The following is a 22,653-nucleotide window of genomic DNA, read 5'->3' on the forward strand; positions in this document are numbered from 1 at the left end:
TGTTGCTTCAGCCTTGACGTCTTACGGCTCACCGGAGCTGCTCCAACGACAGAACAATCCATCACAACAGAGCAGTGCCCTGGACGCCATCTGCAGATTCCTAAGATCTTCCTCCACACCTCCGATAGCCACCTCTGCCTCAACTTCTTCAGTGACCAACCCAGTGATGCTGAGGTCGACACGGCTACGACAAAGAGGTTGTAGAGTTGTTGCATCACTTATTACTCTACATTCATGTCGATCCATTAGGGTTATTTTGCTTCAACGAAAAAACATAGCAATAGGAAATTTTCCTATGGCACTCTACTATTCAATTATTCATGCATTTTATTGAAAGGAATGGAGCAAAACATCCACCTGGACCTACTTTTCAAAATTCTATGCATGAAAACAAGACCAAGTGCATTACTGGCAGAATAACATTCTAACTGTACACGCTTTCATATGGTTTCACTTTATTTTGGCCATGTTTCTTTACATTCCTCAGCTCTTCCATTTCCTGTGAACCAAACACCCAAGTTGACAAAGATCTTGTGTTTACAAATGCTCTGTTTACCATGTGCATTCCTATCCTATTCTAGTGTTTTTCCTATCCCTGCATTTTTATAATCATGCAAGCCAAATAATCCCTTACAGAATTACTTTAGTTACAGGTAGGTGTCGAAGGAAACTTTGTGTGGTTTGTCCTGCTCCTACCACGACGCCGTCCACCTCACCTGAGTCGCTCCATCGACGGAAGCATCCACCAAACCAGACATCATGACTCCTGACCGTCTTTCGCCGCCTCAGATCTCCTTCCCTGCCGTCGGCACCCACCGCAATGGCATCACCATCATCGACTCAACAGATGAACCTGAGGAGTACACGGGTCCACAAGAGAGGTCGCACTCTTTTGTTTCTGATTATGTTATGCATTTCTTAAAATTACCTGCTACTTTATCATCCTGTTCACCTCTTAGACTCCAAGTCAGGTCCAAATTAATGATCAAACTTGAGTTCTAAATTAGTTGTGGGGCACATATCGAGGCAGCAATGAATAGCATCTTTGTCTAATATCTTGTTCACCTAGGGTATGCGTATGTTGTTCGTATTGGGTGGGAAACAAATAGTAAAGCAATCATAATTTGTCTTTTTATTAAATGAAAGCAATCATCAGCCTGCTATCATTATTTTTGGATCCATCCACTAGTTGTTACCATCACTCTAGACTTCTTCATGCTCTCCTTACATAATCTCACCATATTTTTTTCGTATGCATGTCAGATATTGTACACAGTCATGTTGAACATGTAGAGAAAAAGAGAAGAGTTTTGTGTGGCAATACAATGTCATGCAGACATCGCTCCATGGTGGGTTCAATGGAAAACCCTCTCACCCCCTCTCCAGATTGTAATCCAGAGGAAGATATCTGTTCTAAGGTGGATTCAGACGCAGCTGACCACTCCTATTTACCCCCCAAGGTGTTTGCTCTACCTTGGCATGATGATGTTAGTCATATCATGCATATGTTGCCCTGTAGTGCCTACTTTTGACATCATATATTTCATCTGCTTAGTTTAGACATGTTCTGTAATGCCACCTGTTTAGTTTCTATATCATATATGGGAACTATGCAGTCTCATGTCTTTTAGCCAGCCATAATATATGTGAAATGTGGAATGCCATCCTGTTTAACCATGCATCATATATTTGAATGATAACATGCCCATACTTTTCTTCATTACATTTCCATTTGTCGACAATGTTTGTACATTAAACTACTCTTCCCGTGAATCAGCCATTTGGGTGGGAGATGGAAAAATCTGGAGTGAAAACAAGGCCTTCAGAGCACACAGTGCTACCTGTCGAAGTTGATCTCTTGTTGGGTCTAGATAGCTCCTCAGAGATGGATTCAGAGACAGATGACCAGTCCTATTCCCCCACCGAGGTGTATGCTCTAACTTGGGATTTAACTTGGCACGGTTATACTGCTCATATCATGCATATGGTGTCTTGCATTGCATAGTTTAGACATCATATACACAATATTCAACACCATGTTCTTAGTTTATACATCATATCTAATGCCCTCTTTTTAGAATATAAATCACATATGTGAATTAAATCATGCGATCCTGATTACTTAGATAACATGTATGTGAATTACGTCATGCGATCATCTTTAGTTATTCATCATATCTTTGAATTATGTTATGCTATGCTATCCAGTTTAGATAGACATCATATATGTGAAATTATGCCATGCTATCCATTTTAGTTAAACAATATACATGTCAACTATTTCATGCCCTCTTTTTTCCACACTATCTATTGCATCTGTCTCTCATACAATGTTTGTACATTCAACTATGTTTCCTGTTTATCAGCCATTTGAATTGGAGTGGGTGATGCCAATATCTAGCGGAGTAAAAACACGGTCTTCAAATATAACAGTGCTACCTCTTGGTGGAGATAGCACCCCGGTTGTACATGCACGAGAACCATCCCTACCACACATAACCCAGACTCTCGCAGATTGTACCCCTACTGCGATGGTCAGGGAACTAGCTTCACCCAATCTAACCCCAACCCCAGCAGATAGTAACCCAATTCCTGTTGACACGACACCATCTCCACCACAAAGCTCCCAAACAAGAGCAGTTAGTAAGGCAGCTCCAGTGCCCAAAGGATCTGTACTACCACGGCGAACCCCAAATCCACCAGTTAGTGCGCCTATTCCTGTGGAGGAAGCACAACCAGCCAGTCGTAGTTTAGCATCTATCGCATTTGATGTTGTTAAATCCTATGTGCGTATCTTCCCATCTTGGAAATATTATACTGAAGATGAAGGAAAATGCCAGTTGAAGGTGTTTGTCCAGGAGTTATGTGTAAGTAATGTTATTCATGGCAATTACTTTGCTTTGTCCCATACATTCTACCTCCATGATGGTTATAATACAGCAAATTTTCCCATTTTTCTCTATAGAGAAGGACCGATTTGGAAACTTAGGATGAGGTAACCTGTGCTAATACCTCTGCTATCTTCAAGAATGTTTGGTGGTAGTATCAGAATTACCTGAAGAAAACGTACTTCACTGGCAAAGAAACTCATCAAATTCCCTTACGTTCTCGTGAGACACATTTACTGGACGATGACTGGGAATGCCTTGTTCTGTACTGGTCCCGAACCAAGAATGGGGTAAGGTCTATGAGCTCATTTTTTTAAGTATTGTATCTTCTGTCTTAATGTACTCTGTTCATGTAGAACAAGTGCTTAAACCTGAAGAACAATTGTTCTAATTTAAGATTCCATTGTTATCATGCATACTGCTTTGCTCTTGTATCACTGTATTTACTCATACAAACTTATTTTTAAATTGAAGGATCCAATTGAAACTCCAATGGCACATCAGGTATGTTCACGCATGTTTCTTTAACAGGTTTGCTCTTATCAATAGCTCTGTTGATTTCAGTTTCAATTGTGTATACAATTGACTTCTCATATCATGCACATTACTAGCATCACAATAGAGCCAATAGTGTTGTTGTACATGTAGATCCGTGGTACCCATCTGAAATCTGGTTGTGCCGTGTAGTTTCCCACGCTTTGTATTCTTTTACTGCTGCTTTGTCTTGAACTGATATGATTTGAACCGTGTCTCTATTTTGATTTGGCAAGACAATGCAGTGACCATAGGACATGTGTGTGTGTGTGTGTGTGTGTGTGTTTCTTTGATGCTTTTATTATTTACTAGCACATGGTAATAGAAGACTTGGTAGTTTAATCATGTCCACCTTACTAATGAACTGGTTCACCGAAATGAGTTTCATATACTAGTACATGCTAAACATGTTATGTGTCTGCTTGTTTCTTCTTTTAGAATGCTGACAGAATACTAGGGAAGAGTGCCTTATTAAGCAATGGTAAAGGAAGTAATGCAGATAAGGTTCAGGATAGTGAGATATCCTTGTTGGTCTCCAACAAAGCTGATAAAACAGCTAAGGAAGACTATCTTGAAGACAGTGAGACAACCCCAAAGTCCTGTCTTGGTTAGCGTTTGAGTTACTGGCCACTACTGCTTGCACAAGCTATTCAAACTCACTGTCTGAATCAGTTCGGTTTCTTGAGTCTCAACTACAAGCTGAAAGGCATCGATCAGCTGCGCTGCGACAAGAAGCGGAAGGAATGCGGAAATCCCTGGAGCATTCAGATGCATTCTTTTTGGTGCAACATCAAGCGTTTAAGGATTTTAGCGCCAAACATTGCTAAGCTTATTGCCAGCATGGTGGATACCGAGGATAACGTTTCTTGAGCTCTTCTGAAGTTGTTTCACTTATGCTCTTGTTTTGCTGCCGTGTTTATTTGCACTTGTGGCCAATTTTGACGGCTAGTGTATGTAATATGCTGCTTTGTTCCCTATATTTGCACTGGTGGAGAACTTTGATGACCAGTGGATGTAATATGTGTAATAGCTGTAATATGCTAGCGTTAGTTGCTTGCTTATTTATTTCCTTATTGTCTTGTTTAGTTGTTTGCTTGTAGTCACTGCAGTTCTTTTTCCACATTTTTGTAGTGTCCACAATAACCTATTTTTGGTAACTAGGCCACAATAATCATGGCAACACATGGACTGTTGTAACCATGGGCCTCCTGCGGGCCATAGGATCCATGGGCCTTCTATGGGCCGTAGGATCCATGGGCCTTCCATGGGCCGTAGGATCCACGGGCCTTCTACGGGCCGTAGGATCCATGGACTTTCTACGGGCCTTATGATCCATGGGCCTTCTATGGGTCGTAGGGTCTATTGGTCTTCTACGGGTCGTATGATCCATGGGCCTTCTACAGGGCGTATAATCATTTCGCAAACATGGGCGTACTATTTGAGGACCATAACAGGCCGTTAATAGGCCGTATTTGATAATGCTATGAAAACAGCCCAACGGGTTAATGGGCCACAAACGGGCCCAATGTTACCACGAGCTGAATTTGGCCCACAAACGGAACAGGCCAGTAACGGACTGTAACAAACCGAATTCTAGAAATGAGCCCAAGAATCAATGGGCTCTTAGAAGGCCGAAAGTTAACACGGGCTGGAAACGACCGAAGGAATAATGGGCCGTTAATGGGTATAAAGCGATACACTGTTCATTATGGGCCAGTTTCATCTCAGGCATTTATTGGGCCTAGAGTTACGAAGGGCCTCATATGGTCCGAAAGACATCATGGGTCATACATGGGCCGAAAGTAACAATGGGCTGGAATCATATTGGACAGCCTAGATGAAGCTACTGGGCTTAATTCTGATAGGCCGTAACGGGTCGGGAGTTAGCGGGCCGTAAATGGGTGGTATACGAACAGGCCGTTAACAGGCTTTCCGTGGGCCGGCTCGTTACCTTTTGACCAAGTCAAATGGGCTGGCCTTTTCACCAGAATGGGCCTCTGTTGGGCCGTGCTATGTGTCGATGTATCATAGGCGCCTCCTGTCCAATGAGTGGATGACATCTGTCCCAATGGTGAGTCAACATGTGTTTCTTGTGGCCGATGAGAATTTTACATGTGGAAAATCCCCATTGGTCTAGGCTGTTAACGGGTTATCGGGTCCAAAACCGGACCCGGTAGCTTAACGGCGACCTGTTACGGTGGATGCCACGTGTCGGTCACCCTTGACGAAAACACTTCTATGAAACGCGATTTATTGTCATGGAAGTGGACACTTCAATGATGAAAATTTTGGTAATGTCATGGAACACTTCTACGAGCACAGGTATGACTATCTTGATTCTGCCATAAAATCGTCATGGATGTACATGCATGACAGAAAACCTGACCTACTTTGACAAACACGTATCATCACGGAAGTGTATTTTTTTGTAGTGAACATTGGACACTAGCATGAGTAGGATATGAACACCATGAACATAAATATCATAGAGTTTGCAATGGTGAGAAAAACTCTCTAGTGAAATGGTAAATGGATTTTCGTAAAGCTTAAATGACACCCTAGACTCATGGGGACGGAATTTAAATCCTTTGACAAATGATTCAGTGAGAGTGTGGTGTTGATCGCACTTATCTGAAATGTAGGTACCGAGACCGGCATTGTGAACATATTGTTCAAATTCCTCCTTAATGCACACACGCACCATATAATCATCGCATGGCCATACGCATGTTTTGGTAGCGGCATCTCAAATGGAACTTTCACTTGGTTCAACATAAGACCGACGAGCGGGGCTGTCACTAGAAGATTCCTCCGGGGACCTTCTCCTCGAAGAACTCCTTCCAAATAGGTTCATAATGTTCGCGTACAATTTTTTGAAAATTTTTGGGTGACAAAAATTTATCAACAAAACTTAACAAGATTGATAGCAACTACTCATTGGGATACATAGAGGCCATACCAAGCATTTAAACTATGTAGAACTCTAAGAATTCAACATGCAAGCTCATCCACAGCAGCACCAACAGTAGCTAATTATTCAAAATATAAACCATTAAAACAAAAACTCATTGGAAAAACGGTGGAGTCACATACCAAGCAACAATTCCCCGAAACAGTTTCGAAATGGAGCTTCGAGCAAAGAGATCAAAATCCGTGGGTTTGAGACCAAGAACACGGGAGAGAGAGCAATGGAGAATTTTTTCTGGAGGTAGGTGATGATGTGGTGTGAAGAGATAAGTGAGGGGCCCACTTGGGGACCAAAACCCACCAGGGCGCGCCTGGGGGTCCTGGCGCGCCCAAGTGGGTTGTGCCCACCTGGTGCACCTCCCTATGATCTTACAGATTCACAAAAAATCGTATTAAATTTTCAAGGCATTCTGAGAACTTTTATTTTTAGGTCAATTTTTATTGCACAAGAAATTCAGAAAACGGACAAAACATGGCATTTTATTTTCTTTAACTAATAAAAACAGAAAACAAAAGGTGGGGACAGAAGGTAGTGCTTACTAAATTCACCAACTTCATACCTCTCAAAAATGATCCATTAATAAGGTTGATCAGGTCTTATTAACAACCACTTTCGATTAGCATGAAACCGAAGAACTTTCGTAAATCACTAAGTTGCCTCAACGGGGATATGAATGTCCCCAACAATAAGCATTTCATATTTCTTTTTAACAGTAGGTAGAGGTATTTGAACACTTCCAATAGTGATTGTCGGAGATTTTTCAATAACATTAATACCATTCACTTGGAATTGTTTCTTCGGAAAGTGCACTATATGCTCATTACCATTGACATGAAAAGTGACCTTGCTTTTATCGCAGTCAATAACAGCCCCTGCAGTATTCAAGAAGGTTCTACAAGGATAATCGACATGTTGTCGTCCTCGGGCATCTCAAGTATAACAAAGTCAGTCAAAATAGTAACATTAGCAACAACAATGGGCACATTTTCACAGATACCGATAGGTATGGCAGTTGATTTGTCAGCCATTTGCAAAGATATTTCAGTAGGTGTGAGTTTATTCAAATCAAGTCTTTTATATAAAGAGAAAGGCATAACACTAACACCAGCTCCTAAATCACATAGAGCGGTTTTCACATAATTCTTTTTGATAGAGCAAGGTATAGTTGGTATTCCCGGATCTCCAAGTTTTTTAGGTACTCCATCCTTAAAAGTATAATTAACAAGCATGGTGGAGATTTCAGCTTCCGATATTTTTCTTTTATTAGTGATGATGGCTTTCATGTACTGAAAGTGCAACTATCCCTGGGTGGTTTTGGTAATTCCTAACAACATATAGCTCATTGAACTAATGCTATTTCAAGATGATCATTTCAGAAAGTTCAATGATTGGCATGGCCTGGATTAGGAATGTGGACCCCTCAAAATGCTAAGGACACATATTGGCTCAAGCTCAAGACTCTACTTTTTCATTTTAGTGATCCAAGATCACATTGAGTCCATAGGAAAAGCCAATACTATTAAAAGGGGATGAGGTGTTGCTTAATGGCTTGCTTGCTCAAAATTCTTAGTGATATGCTCCAAAATCCCTCAACCACTTTCACATATCCACATATGTCCCAAACCAAAAGTCAAACTCGGCCCTACCGATTAGATCTATCCGGCGCCACCGAGTTCACTTGACATAGCCACTGCCAGAAACCCTAATCACTTTGGTCTCACCGATAGGGATCTCGGTCTCGCCGAGATGGGATTGCAATCTCTCTATTTCCCTTCATAACGTTTCAGCCCAACCAAGATGAGCGATCGGTCCCACCAAGTTCGCAATGCAAACTCTCTGTTTCCCTTTCGTAACATTTCGGTCTCATCGAAATGAGCGAATCGGTCCCACCGAGTTTGCCTGACCAACTCTCTGTCTGCCTATTACAGATATCGGTCCTACTGAGTTTATGTGATCAGTCTCACTGAGATTACATTATGCCCTAACCCTAATGAAATCGGTCCCACCGAGTTGACATGTCGGTCCCACCGAAAATCCTAACATTCACATTTTGAACTAAATTGGTCTGACCGAGTTTCATGATTCGGTCCCACCGATTTTGGTGATTTATGTGTAACAGTTAGATTTTGTGTGGAGGATATATATACCCCTCCACCGTTCCTTCATTAGTAAGGAGAGCCATCAGAACGTGCCTACACTTCAACATACATTTTCTGAGAGAGAACCACCCATTCATGTGCTTAGACCAAGATATTCCATTCCACCCACAAGAATCTTGATCTCTAGCCTTCCCCAAGTTGCTTTCCACTCAAATCATCTTTCCACCAAATCCAAATCTGTGAGAGAGAGTTGAGTGTTTGGGAGACTATCATTTGAAGCACAAGAGCAAGGAGTTCATCATCAACACACCATCTATTACCTTTTGGAGAGTGGTGTCTCCTAGATTGATTAGGTGTCACTTGGGAGCCTCCGACAAGATTGTGGAGTTGAACCAAGGTGTTTGTAAGGGAAAGGAGATTGCCTACTTTGTGAAGATCTACCCTAGTGAGGCAAGTCCTTCGTGGGCGATGGCCATGATGGGATAGACAAGGTTGCTTCTTCGTGGACCCTTCGTGGGTGGAGCCCTCCGTGGACTCGTGCAACCGTTACCCTTCGTGGGTTGATGTCTCCATCAACGTGGATGTATAATAGCACCACCTATCATAACCACGCCAAAAATCTATGTGTCTACATTGCGTTTGCTCCTCCAATCTCCTCCCTTTACCTTCATATGCAATGTTTTACATTCCGCTGCTATACTCTTAGGCTTGCATGTGTAGGTTGATTGCTTGACTTGTGCTAAGTTGCTAAAATCTGCCAAAACTTAAAATTGGGAAAAGGCTAGATTTTTGTTTCGTCTAGTCTAATCACCCCCCTGTAGACATACTTTTGATCCTACAAGTGGTATCAGAGCTTTGGTCTCCATTTGCCTTGATTTCCATAGCTTTTGGTGATCATAGCCTTGGTTTCACAACCTAGGAGAGTATGGCGTCTAGCAAAGGAAATTACCATTGTAGAGGCCCTTACTTTGATGCTACTAATTTTGCTAGTTGGAAACATAAGATGAAAATGCATATTCTTGGACATAACCCTGCCGTTTGGGCTATTGTGTGTATTGGCTTGCAAGGTGAATTCTTTGATGGGAGAGAACCGAACCGTGAAGCTACCGCGGAAGAGTTGAAGATGGTGCAATATAATGCTCAAGCTTGCGATATCCTCTTCAATATGTGCCCTAAAGAATTCAACAAAATCAGATGTCTTGAGAATGCAAAGGAAATTTGGGATACTTTGATTGATATGCACGAGGGTACCAACTCCGTCAAGGAATCCAAATTGGACGTGCTTCAAAGTCAACTTGACAAGTTCAAAATGAAGGATGGTGAAGGTGTCGCTGAAATGTACTCTAGGCTTGCTCTCATCACAAATGAGATTGCCGGCTTAGGAAGTGAGGAGATGACCGATAGATTCATCATCAAGAAGATCCCAAGAGCCTTGGATGGAAAATATTATACCGTGTGCACATTGATCCAAATTATGCCCAATTACAAAGATCTCAAGACAGCTGAAGTCATTGGAAGAATTGTTGCTCATGAGATGTCACTCAAGGATAAGGAATAGCTTCACAACAAGTCAAGTGGTGCTTACAAAGCCTCATGTGATGCTCCTACGTCATCAAGTGAGAAACAAACCTTCAATGAGGAATTGAGCCTAATGGTGAAGAACTTCAACAAGTTCTACAAAAGTAGAAGCAAGGAAAGAAGTTCCAAGTCAAGGTCCTACAATGACAAAAGATCTTCTAGTCGTGAGCGTAATTGCTACAATTGTGGAAGACCCGGACACTACTCCAATGAGTGTACGACCCCCTACAAAAGAAGAGAAGATTCACCCAAAAGGAGAAGTAGAAGAGAAGAATCACCACCTAGAGAGAGGAGGAGTAGAGATGATCGTTATGAACGAAGAACCTCTTGGAGAAGCAAGGATTTAGAAAGGAAGGACAAGTCATCAAGGAGCTACACAAAACGAAGACATCAAGCTCATGTTGGTGAATGGGTATCCGGCGCCGACTCCGACCATCACTCTGAAAGAAGTTATCACTCTGACTCTGAATATACTCAAGATGAAGGTGTTGCCGGTCTAGCGCTTGTGTCAACCAACTCCTACGGCATATTTGACTCACCAAATGAAGGAATTGGAGATTCTTTATGGCTAAAGGCCCAAAGGTATCACACCCCGAGTATGTTGATTTCAATAGTGATGAAGATGACTTGCTAGGTGATGATGATTTACTTGTTGACAATTCTAGTGATGAAAACTATGATGAACTTGCTATTAATCATGCTAATCAAGATAAAATGAATGATGATGATAAGAAGGAGATTGAGCGTCTAACTAAAGAACTAAACACTCTTAAGCTAGCTCATGAAAATACCTTAGAAGATCATCATGAACTTTTAAAGACTCATGAGAAGTTACGCTTTGAAACGGTCAACCTTGAGCAAGAGCATGGGTTCTTAAAAGCAATCAATGATGATCTTCGCAAGAAAAGTTCTTCTTACATTGCCAAGCGTTTACTCTTGTCTACTTATATGCCACAAGTTAAATCTAGCAACAAGAGTAAGAAAGATTCTTCTTCTAGTAGTAACAACAACAATCATGATAAATCCAATATTGTTACTTATAGTAGTTCTCTTGATTCCACTAATGATTCTCTTAGCCAAGTTACACTTGAGCAAGAAAATAGCTTATTGAAGGGAATTATAGAGAAAGGTGTTTACAAGAGCCTTGCCGGGAGTAAGCAATTTTAGGAAATTGTACGCAAGCAAGGAAGGCACCAGAAGAATCAACGTATTGGTTTTGAACGAAAGTTCAATGCCAATGGAGTTGATTGGGATGAAGATCAATACCCCAAGACGAAGTTTGTTCCTCAACAAGAGAAGAATGATCCTACTTCTTTCCATGGACACAAGCTCAAGATGATCTTCCACCACAAGACCACAAGCAAAATGGCAAGGACAAGCTTCAAGAGGAGATTGATGCATTTGAAGAAGCTCCTAAGGCCTTGGTCAAGTGGGTTCCCAAGACTAGATCAAGCTCTACTTCATCAAGTACAACTACAACTCCAAGGATTCCCATCAAGATGATGTGGATCCCGAAGAAGGACTAGAGAGTTCTTGAGGGTGACTCTGCCAACATACTTCACTCATATTATTTTGGCGAGGACAAGTGCAAACAACTTCCACAACTTGCACTAGTTCAAGGAGTCACAAACCCTCTTGTTGCTAAGACAAGGGACAAGGTAACCTAATGCTTTCATGGACATCATCTTGTGTGTACATCACTCTATGTCTATAGATATCCTTGTTTGTTCCTTGTGGGACTAACCCGTGTAGGTATTGAAAGTGCAACTCACTCCAATGGATTGCTCCAAATGGTCTACATCAACATTGAGCATCCACATCTTCAACATCTACATGAAGTCATCATCGACAAAACCCAAGGTTAGTTCATCCCTCTTAGGGGGGATAGCACATCTAGGGGAGATTTACTCTAATCAATTGAGCTAAAGCAACTCTAATGGTGTGAACACAACAATGCTTTATGTAAAAGTGGTAACACCACTTGTGCTTAAACGATGAGTATGACCTATGATCAAGTGTTCTCATTTGACTCCTAAGTCAATATACTCATAAATAGATGACCTAGTCAGAGACAATTACTTGATAGATGCTAGAATGTTTGTGCATGCTTTGTCACATATTTCATTTGCCATTTTATTGTGTGAGCATGTTGATTACATATTTTACTCATTCAAGGACATCCATTTGTTGCCTTGATTATTTGGACTTTTCTCTTTTGCCAAATGGATGGACAAGAATGCCTAAGAACTTCCTCTAGCTATCTATGCTTTTCTCGTCTCAAACTCTATTAATGCTACATCACAAAGTTTGATCAAGTCAGATTCGAACCACTCTGTGTGAGGAGCACTCGGAGTCCCCGACTCGTCATAGACTTAAACTACGAAAACCTCTCTGTGCATTTCGGTTTGACTGATCCATCAACTTCGGTCACACCAAATTCACTGAGTTCATCTAGGTTTTCAATCTCGGTGCAACTGATTTGAACTTTTTGGTCACACCGAGTTGTAGTAACTGCTTGCGATTCTGCATCTTAGTGCCATTGAGTTGTTCCACTCGGTCACACCGACAGGGTCGGGATATATAAATGCACGGGTGAGATTTTGGAAATTTCCTCAAAAACTCCTCAGCCCGCGCGTGTCCTGCTCTGTCATCTCGGGTCTCCGGATTGTCTTCTCGTCGCCAGCGACCTCCCGCCGCTAGTTTCCGTCACTGTCAACGGGATTCAACCCCACCATTGTCGTCGTAGCGAAATCATCGCCGAACTAGGGTATGAGTTCGATCTTTTGTGCTAATTCCTTACTCCAATTCTTAGCACAATGCAATGCCATGTTCTTTACCACGTATGAAATCAATCTATCCAGAGAAAGTGTTCCTTAGATTAGGTTTGATTCAAAAATTTAGGGTAAGGTTTCTGCCGAACTCATCTCGGACCGACCGAGTTGTAGAAATCGGTCTCACCGATTTGTCTTAGGCCATTGCACTTGCACTTTTCAGTCTGACCGAAAGTTGCAAATCGGTGCGACCAAGTCTGACTCTCTGTGAAACCCTATAAATCTCGGAGTCACCGAACTATGACTCGGTCTGACCGAGTTCACTAGTTTAGACTCCAAAAGTTGCTTTGGTGTCACCGAGTTTAACAAATCGGTAGCTCCGAAATGCTTTCTGTGGAGAACTAAAACTAAGATTTTGACTCATCTATTTTGCAAAAACTCTACACTTTCTGATGCTCATCCACTCTACCTCATCTATATCTATTCACAGGGTCTGTTGTCAGTTTGCTTGCCAGAATGTCTGACCAGAGTGATAGCCAGAACAAATCAGAAGAGCAAGTGCACATGAGTGAGGGCACTAGTCCCTCAAGCAGCTATGATGAGGGCAGCAGGAGCACTCCAAGCAATTTGCCCAAGGCATCCACCATATCAAGGAAGAAGAGAACCTCAGACTCTGAGGATGAGGATTATGTGGCTGTTGAGGAAGAAGTGAGCTCCAGAAAGAAAGTGTTGAAGAAGGAATATGGTACTGCTGCTACAACAAAGCATGGATCGCATAAGAAGGCCCCTGCCAAGAGGGTGCCAACCTTAAAGGCCAGGGTCTCAACTGTTGAAACTTCTAAGCCAACTGAAGAGGCTGCTGGATAGAGTAAGAAAAGGAAAGATAGGGTCAAGAAGGCCACTACCAGAGTCATTGGTAGATCCTCTATAATGAGAGATCCAGCTGAAGAAGATGAAGAGGAAGAGGATGTTGCACCACCACCCAAGTCCCAAAAGCTTATGGGGGATTCTATTAAGTCAGGGGCTGCTACTTCAAAGCCCAAGACTACCCCCAAAGCTGCTGCTCAAGCTCAAAAGACTTCTAAGCCCAAGAGAAGCACTAGGAACTTTTCAGTTGAAGAGAAGAACAAGGCCCCAGTGCCTGAAATGGAAGAAGAAGATGTTGAAGCCCAAGTGCTCAGGAAACTTAAACCAAAGATTCCAGATCATAATGACAGTCATCCAGTGGCAGAGGATATGAGCATTAGGAAGGATGCAGGTCTGAGACTTTGGAGACAGTCTGATCCATATTTTGTGAGAAGGAAGACTGTTGTGGACTATAGGTTCCACACCAAAGAACAACAAGATTTCTATGAGACTATTCTGTTGGACAAGAAGCCTATAGTTTGTGACATGAAGTGGGTTGATTCGGAGTACATTGATGAGAATGAAGATCATTTTCCAGGTGTACATGAGAGCTACAGATCATCTGGTGTTGACAAGTTTGTGGGTCAAGAGCTAACAAAATGGAATGATGAACTCATCATGCAATTCTACTCCACTACTCATTTTTATCCAGATGGTAGGATCGTATGGATGTCTGAGGGTACAAGGTACCAGTCAGCTGTTGATGAGTGGGCCAAGTTGATAAATGCCCCTGAAGACCATGAAGATGACTTGTATGTCTATGCCAAGAAGAAGAAAGACCACAACTCTATGGCCAACGTGTACAAAGAGATCCCAGACAAAGCTTTGGGAACACATAAGCTTGGATCTGTACATTACTTATTGTCTGGTCTAGTTACAATCAACACTATATTGAGGCATACATTGTTGCCCAAATCTGGAGATCACAAGATGATAAAAGGTCATTCGATCAACTTGCTGCAGATATTTGATGTGCCTCGGAAATTCAAGGTCATGAGCCTCATTATTGAAACAATCAAAAGGACAAATGTAGATCAGAAGAGATCTTGTGGGTATGCTCCACACATTCAGGTGCTCATCAGCTCCAAGATGGGCACAAACACTTATTTGTTGGACAAGGAGCATTTACCTTTGAGACCAGAATTTGAAGATAACACAGTTGTGATGAATGAGGATGATCCCACATATGTGCAAGCACAAGAGAAGAGAGCAAAGGCAAAGGCTGAGAAGGCTGCAAAGATACCAAGTGTCGAGGAGGCATCTCAAGTTTTTCTGAAGTCAAAACAAGATCATCTTGCATATCTAATTCAAGCAACTTTGAGGATTGAGAAGGGATTGGACACCCTGAACAAGAATCAGGAGAGCTTGGACAGGATCATAGAGACCAAATTTAATGATATTGATCTGAAAGTAACAGAGATACAGTCAGCTATTGAGCAGCTCAAGGAGGAAGCAGAGGAGAGAAAAGGGCTGGCTACTACAGATGCTTTTCAGAGAGTGCCTAGAGGTCAGAGGTCTGTCGTAGTGCCAGTGTCTGACACTAGAGCAACTACTTTAGCACCAGCAGCAACAGCTTCAGTGCCACCTCCAGTTGCCACTCCACTAGCTCCAACAACATCTACTGATGTCTTCACCCTTGGAGTCCTTTCTACACCACCTCTTGAAGATCAAGCCTAGAGAGACGCATAACACTATGCATTTTCAAAGTTTTTGGTAACTTGTTGTCAAAGGGGGAGAAGTGCATAGATCTTAGGCTTCGAGAGAGAGTGCTTTACTTCTTTGTCTTTTTTGCTATTTGGTTGACACTTTTGTGTGTGCTCGTTTGATACTTTATGTCTGTGTGTGAGATACTTGTATGATCATGTGTTTGATCATACCTACCTTAATGCTTATGCTTGGATGATATTATCTTTTATATCTCATATATGATCATTCACTTTGCTTGGTGATTAGTGCATGTTTTAATTCCTATCATTTTGAGCGCTCCACCAAGATGTATGTGACATGGAAGATTGACCCATGATCCTAATCGATTGTGCATTTGCATTCAAAAGAAATTTTTAAATAATGCACAAATTTAGGGGGAGCTCTTGCTTATCACATAATTCTCAAAGCGATGATGTACTTTAAATCTTATTATCATTTGTCGAAGCTTTGACCTATGTGTTGTCATCAATTACCAAAAAGGGGGAGATTAAAAGTGCAACTATCCCTGGGTGATTTTGGTAATTCCTAACAACATGTAGCTCATTGAACTAATGCTATTTCAAGATGATCATTTCAGAAAGTTCAATGATTGGCATGGCATGGATTAGGAATGTGGACCCCTCAAAATGCTAAGGACACATATTGGCTCGAGCTCAAGACTCTACTTTTTCATTTTAGTGATCCAAGATCACATTGAGTCCATAGGAAAAGCCAATACTATTAAAAGGGGATGAGGTGTTGCTTAATGGCTTGCTTGCTCAAAATGCTTAGTGATATACTCCAAAAGCCCTCAACCACTTTCTCATATCCACATATGTCCCAAACCAAAAGTCAAACTCAGCCCTACCGATTTGATCTATCCGGCGCCACCGAGTTCACTTGACATAGCCATTGCCAGAAACCCTAGTCACTTCGATCTCACCGAGAGGGATCTTGGTCTCACTGAGATGGGATTGCAAACTCTTTGTTTCCCTTCGTAACATTTCGGTCCAGATGAGATGAGCGATCGGTCCCACCAAGTTCGTAATGCAAACTCTCTGTTTCCCTTTCGTAACATTTTGGTCTCACCAAAATGAGCGAATCGGTCCCACCGAGTTTGCCTATTATAGAAATCGGTCCTACCGAGTTTATGTGATCAGTCTCATCGAGATTATGTTATGCGCTAACCCTAATGAAATCGGTCCCACCGAATTGACATGTCGGTCCCACTGAAAATCCTAACGTTCACATTTTGAACTAAATCGGTCTGACCGAGTTTCATGATTTGGTTCCACCGAGTTTGATGATTTGTGTGTAATGGTTATATTTTGTGTGGAGGCTATATATACCCCCTCCACCCTTCCTTCATTAGTAAGGAGAGCCATCAGAACATGCCTACACTTCAACATACATTTTCTGAGAGAGAACCACCTACTCATGTGTTGAGACCAAGATATTCCATTCCAACCACAAGAATCTTGATCTCTAGCCTTTCCCAAGGTGCTTTCCACTCAAATCATCTTTCCACCAAATCCAAATATATGAGAGAGAGTTGAGTATTGGGGAGACTATCATTTGAAGCACAAGAGCAAGGAGTTCATCATCAACACACCATCTATTACCTTTTGGAGAGTGTTGTCTCCTAGATTGGTTAGGTGTCACTTGGGAGCCTCCGACAAGATTGTGGAGTTGAACCAAGGAGTTTGTAAGGGCAAGGAGATCGCCTACTTCATGAAGATCTATCCTAGTGAGGCAAGTCCTTAAAATTGGAAAAGGTCTAGATTTTTATCTGGTCAAGTAGTCTAATCACGCCCCTCCTAGACATACTTTCGATCCTACATGTACTTTGCATAAGGAGTCATTTTCAAGATTTCAGTCAAGCGAGTATGCAAAAAGACTGGCCTCGGCATTTCAGTGAAGCGTTTTAAATTCTTCATCATCTTTATTTTTAGTTGACTTGGGTGGAAAAGGCATAGTTTTTTGAACCCATGGTTCTCTTTCTTTATCGTGTTTTCTAGCAATGAAGTGTTTTTATCATATCTTGTATTCTTAGGTTGTGGGTTATCAATATCAACTGGTGGTTCTATCTCAACATCATTGTCTGGTTCTTTATTATTTGTTTGAGTATTTTCATGAACCACGTCATTATCATTTTCATTATCAGAAGGTGAGTGTTCATTACAAGATTGAGTTTCGGCATCAGAGATAGAAACTTCATTATCATTATTAGGAGGTTTTTCTACTTCAGGTTCACTAGAAGCATGCAAAGTCATATCATTTTTCTTTTCTTCTTGTTTTTAGAAGGACTATGTGCATCTGTGTTATTTCTTTGTGAGTCTAGTTCAATTCTCTTTGGGTGTCCCTCGGGATAAAGTGGTTCCTGAGTCATTTTACCTCCTCTAGTTGCAACTCTAATAGCAAAGTCAAGTATGTTGTTATTCATTTCATCAAGCAATTCTCTTTGAGATTTAGCAAATTGTTCTCACTGAGTTTTAACCATAGAAGCATGTTTTCCAACACCTCTAACATCATTTGAGATTCTAAATAACAAGACACTCAAGCGAGCAATCATAACATAATTGTATTTCAATTGTTTCATAACATTTGCATTGAAGTGATCTTGTTTTCTAATGTAGTTTTGAAACTCATAAAGGCATTGGCTAGGGTGCATATTGTGAGGATTGTCACTATCATTGAATTTCATTAGAAAATTTACCTCTACCACCATAGGCAGTGGTGGTGTATTAAGCCCATGTATTTCTTCAATAGGAGGTAAATTTTTAACATCCTCAGCTTTAATACATTTTTCCTTCATAGATTTCTTTTCCACATGCATATCTTCAGGGCCGAAATATAATATACCCCTCTTCTTTGGAATGGGTTTAGCCGGTGGTTCAGGAAGAGTCCAATCATCATAACTTTTCAATATGTTATCCAATAATTCCTCAACTTGCCCAACAGCTCATTCCCTGAAAAGACAACCAGCACAACTATCTAGGAAATCCCTAGAAACATCGGTTAGTCCATTATAGAAGATATCAAATATTTCATTTTTCTTAAGAGGATGATCATGCAAAGCATTAAGTAATTTGTGAAGCCTCCCCCAAGCTTGTGGGAGACTCTGTTCTTTAATTTGCACAAAGTTAAATATTTCCTATAAAGCAGCTTCTTTCTTATGAGCAGGGAAATATTTTCCAGAGAAGTAATAAATCATATCCTGGGGACTACGCACACAACCAGGAGAAAGAGTATTGTACCAAGCTTTAGTATCACCCTTTAATGAGAAAGGAAATAATTTGAGAATAAAGTAATAGCGAGTTTTCTCATAATGAGTAAAAAGGGTGGCTATGTCATTCAACTTAGTAAGATGTGCCACAACAGTTTCAGTTTCATAACAATGGAAAGGATCAAATTCAACCAAATTAATTAACTCTGGGTTGACAGAGAATTCATAATCTTTACCAACAATAAAGATAGGTGAATTAGCAAACTTAGGATCATATTGCATTCCAGCATTCAGAGAATTTTCTTTATACTTGCATAGTAATTTCTCTAGATCATCTCTATCCTTACAAGCAAGAATATCTCTAGTTGTCTCTTCATTCATAACATAGCCTTCGGGTACCTTAGGCAATTCATATCTAGGAGGGCTAGTTCTAGTAGGTGTTTCAAGATTTTCAGTTTCAAGCTCATCATTATATTCAACAACATCATGTTGAATTACTCTAGCAATTTGTTAATCAAGAAAATCACCAAGTGGCACATCATCATCATCAAGCAAGGTACTAGCATCATCATAAGTATCATTCATAGCAGAAGTAGCATCATCAATAACTTGTGACATATTAGGATTAATAGCATGTGGTGGTGTTGCAAGTTTACTTATAACAGAAGGTGAATCTAAAGCAGAACTAGATGGCAGTTCCTTACCTCCCCTCATCTTAGAGGGATAGATCTTAGTCTTAGCATCCTTCAGATTCTTCATAGTGATAAATTGATAATAATCCCAAGTGACTCAACAAATATAGCTATGCTCCCCAGCAACAGCGCCAGAAAAAGGTTTTGATAACCCACAAGTATAGGGGATCGCAACAGTTTTCAAAGGTAGAGTATTCAACCCAAATTTATAGATTCAACACAAGGGGAGCTAAAGAATATTTGTAAGTATTAGCTGTTGAGTTGTCAATTCAACCACATCTGGAGATTAATTATCTGTAGCAAAGTGATTAGTAGCAAAGTAATATGATAGTTTTGATAACAGTAGCAGCAGCAATGGTAACGGTAACAGTGATAGCAATAGTTTTGTAGCAAGTGCAACAATAATGATAGCAGTAGTAACTTAGCAAGAACAATATAAGATAAATTCATAGGCATTGGATTGGTGACTCGCTAGATGATATTCATCATGTGACAGTCATAACCTAGGGCGATACGGCACTAGCTCCAATTCATAAATATAATGTAGGCATGTATTCCTTAAATAGTCATACGTGCTTATGGAAAGAACTTGCATGACATCTTTTGTCCTACCCTCCCATGGCAGTGGGGTCCAATTGGAAACGAAGGGATATTAAGGCCTCCTTTTAATAGAGAACCAGAACAAAGCATTAACACACGGTGAATACATGAACTCCTCAAACTACGGTCATCACCAAGAGTGGTCCCGGCTATGTCACTCCAGGGTTGCCGGATCATAACACGTAGTTGGTGACTATAACTTGCAAGATAGGATCTAGAACATGGATATAATGGTGATAACATAAATGGTTCAGATCTGAAATCATGGCACCCGGGCCCAAAGAGACAAGCATTAAGCATGGCAAAGTCATAGCAACATCAATCTCAGAACATAGTGGATACTAGGGATCAGGACCTAACAAAACTAACTAAATTACATGATGAATCTCATCCAACTCCTCACCGACCAGCGAGCCTATGAAGGAATTACTCACTCCCAGTGGGGAGCATCATGGAATTGGCGATGGAGAAGGGTTGGTGATGACGAAGAACGAAGATCCCCCTCTCCGGAGCCCCGAACGGACTCCAGATCTGGCCTCCCGATGAATAATGAGAGGTGACGGTGGCTTTGTCTCGTGGATCGCAATAATTCTTTCTCCCAGGTTTTTTTCTGGAAATACGGGATTTTATAGCGTCGGTTTCAGGGTCTACGGGGCCACCAGGTGGGGACAACTCACCTGGGCGCGCCAGAAGGGGGGCGCCCTGGTGGGTTGTGCCCACCCAAATGCCCCCCCAAAGTTTCGTTCCATTTCGAGAACTTTTATTTCTGCAGAAAACAACACCATGGTAGTTTTGCTGAAAACAGCGTCAATCTAGGGTTAGTTTCATTCAAATCATGCAAATTAGAGTCCAAAACAAGAGGAAAAGTGTTAGGAAAAGTATATATTGATACGTCTCCAACGTATCTATAATTTTTTATTGTTCCATGCTGTTATATTATCAATCTTGGATGTTTTCTAATCATTTTATAGTCATTTTATATCATTTTTTGGTACTAACCTATTGACATAGTGCCAAGTGCCAGTTGTTGTTTCTCCATGTTTTTTACATCATAGAAAATCAATATCAAACGAATTCCAAATGCCACGAAACTTTACGGAGATTTTTTTATGGACCAGAAGGAACATAATGGGCCCTGGTTGCGCCTGGGGGGTGCTCCAAGGAGAGCACAACCCACCAGGGCACGCTAGGAGGCCCAGGCGCGCCCTGGTGGGTTATGCCCACCTCGGGTGCCCCCGTACCGCCTCTTTGCTCTATAAATACCCCAATATTCCCAAAACCCTAGGGGAGTCGACAAAATATTGATCCAGCCACCACAGAGTCCAGAACCACCAGATCCAATCTAGACACCATCTCGGATGGGGTTCACCACCTCCATTGGTGCCTCTACGATGATGCATGAGTAGTTCTTTGTAGACCTTCGGGTCCGTAGTTAGTATCTATATGGCTTCCTCTCTCTCTCTCTTGATTCTCAACACAATGGTCTCTTGAAGATCCATATGATGTAACTCTTTTGCGGTGTGTTTGTTCGGATCCGATGAACTTTGAGTTTATGATCAGATCTATCGTTTTATATTCATGAAAGTATTTGAGTTTCTTTGATCTCTTTTATGCATGATTGCTTATAGCCTCGTATTTCTTCACCTCTATTTGGGTTTTGTTTGGCCAACTTGATCTATTTATCTTGCAATGGGAATAGGTGCTTTGTAGTGGGTTCGATCTTATGGTGCTTGATCCCAGTGACAGAAGGGGAACTGACACGTATGTATCGTTGCTACTAAGGATAAAACGATGGGGTCTATCTCTACATAGATAGATCTTTTCTACATCATGTCATCGTTCTTATTGCATTACTTCGTTTCTCCATGAACTTAATACACTAGATGCATGCTGGATAGCGGTCGATGTGTGGAGTAATAGTAGTGGATGTAGGCAGGAGTCGGTCTACTAATCTTGGGCGTGATGCGTATGTAATGATCATTGCCTGGATATCGTCATGAGTATTTGAAGTTCTATCAATTGACCAACAGTAATTTGTTCACCCACCGTTTTCTATTTTTCTCGAGAGAAGCCACTAGTGAAACCTACGGCCCCCTGGTCTCTTTCTCATATATTTGCCTTTGCGATCTACTTTTCTTTTGCATTTATTTTCAGATCTACTAAACCAAAAATACAAAAATAACTTACTACAATTTATTCTTATGTATTTTATTTTGGAAATTGTAATTTCCTAATGTTCTCACCTTGTTGATAGATCCGAACGAGTTCGGCTCCAGCGCTCCACCTTCCGCCCACTTTTTATTTTTCGCAAAAAATATGAGCAGCAGAGGGATTCAATCCTTGCACCTGCTGCATGCCTTCTACTACCGGTAACCAACCCAGCTATGTCTTTCATGTGACCAAGGATATGTTCCATTTTCTTTTATCGTATCACTGCTCCTTTGCATCTACAGCCAAAAAATTAGAAAAAAATTTGATGTTGTGTGTGGGGTGCCTTCGGACTCGGACTTGAGTCTCTCGTAACTAAGCTCTGGCCCATTAACCAGCTCACTTAAATTACTTTTGTTGTCTTACCCCCTAATTTTATGCATTTAAATAGCATGTTGGTTACAGTAGGCAGTATCCATATATAGTATTAAAAACGATGATGTCTCTCTACATTACGGTAGTATGTCTCGTTGTCTTGCTCCCATTTCTACCTTGTC

This window comes from Triticum aestivum, chromosome 2A (assembly GCF_018294505.1).
Source record: "Triticum aestivum cultivar Chinese Spring chromosome 2A, IWGSC CS RefSeq v2.1, whole genome shotgun sequence".
Taxonomy (NCBI): Eukaryota; Viridiplantae; Streptophyta; class Magnoliopsida; order Poales; family Poaceae; genus Triticum; species Triticum aestivum.